Consider the following 554-nt stretch of genomic DNA (forward strand, 5'->3'; position numbering starts at 1 on the left):
TTCACTTGAACTCAACTAGCGAACACACCATGTCTGGAAGAGGCAAAGGCGGCAAGGGACTCGGAAAAGGAGGCGCCGGCGTCACCGCAAAGTTCTCGGCGATAACATCCAGGGGAATCACCAAACCCGCTATCGCCCGTCTGGCTCTTGGCGGCGGCGTGAAGCGCTATTTCGGTCTGATCAGCCGAGGAGACCCGCGGTGTCCTGAAGGTGTTCCTGGAGAACGTGATCCGTGACGCAGTCACCTACACCGAGCACGCCAAGAGGAAGACCGTTACGCTATGGACGTGGTCTACGCTCTGAAACGTCAGGGACGCACCCTGTACGGTTTGGGCGGTTAAAGTCACTCTCTTCGAACCACAACACCCCGACCTAGAACCTAAAGGCTCTTTTTAAGAGCCACCCACATCCGCTAAAAAGGGCCCATTCCATATAGTTTTTTTTTTCTTCCGTATGCTATTTGGTAGGAAAGTATGAGCCACTTGGAGTGGACAGGGAGTATTAAATAGAGGATTCTAATATCCCTTCCCGTTTTAGCGAACAGAGGGAGGCCT

Source organism: Coregonus clupeaformis, unplaced genomic scaffold (assembly GCF_020615455.1).
Source record: "Coregonus clupeaformis isolate EN_2021a unplaced genomic scaffold, ASM2061545v1 scaf2605, whole genome shotgun sequence".
NCBI classification, from domain to species: domain Eukaryota; kingdom Metazoa; phylum Chordata; class Actinopteri; order Salmoniformes; family Salmonidae; genus Coregonus; species Coregonus clupeaformis.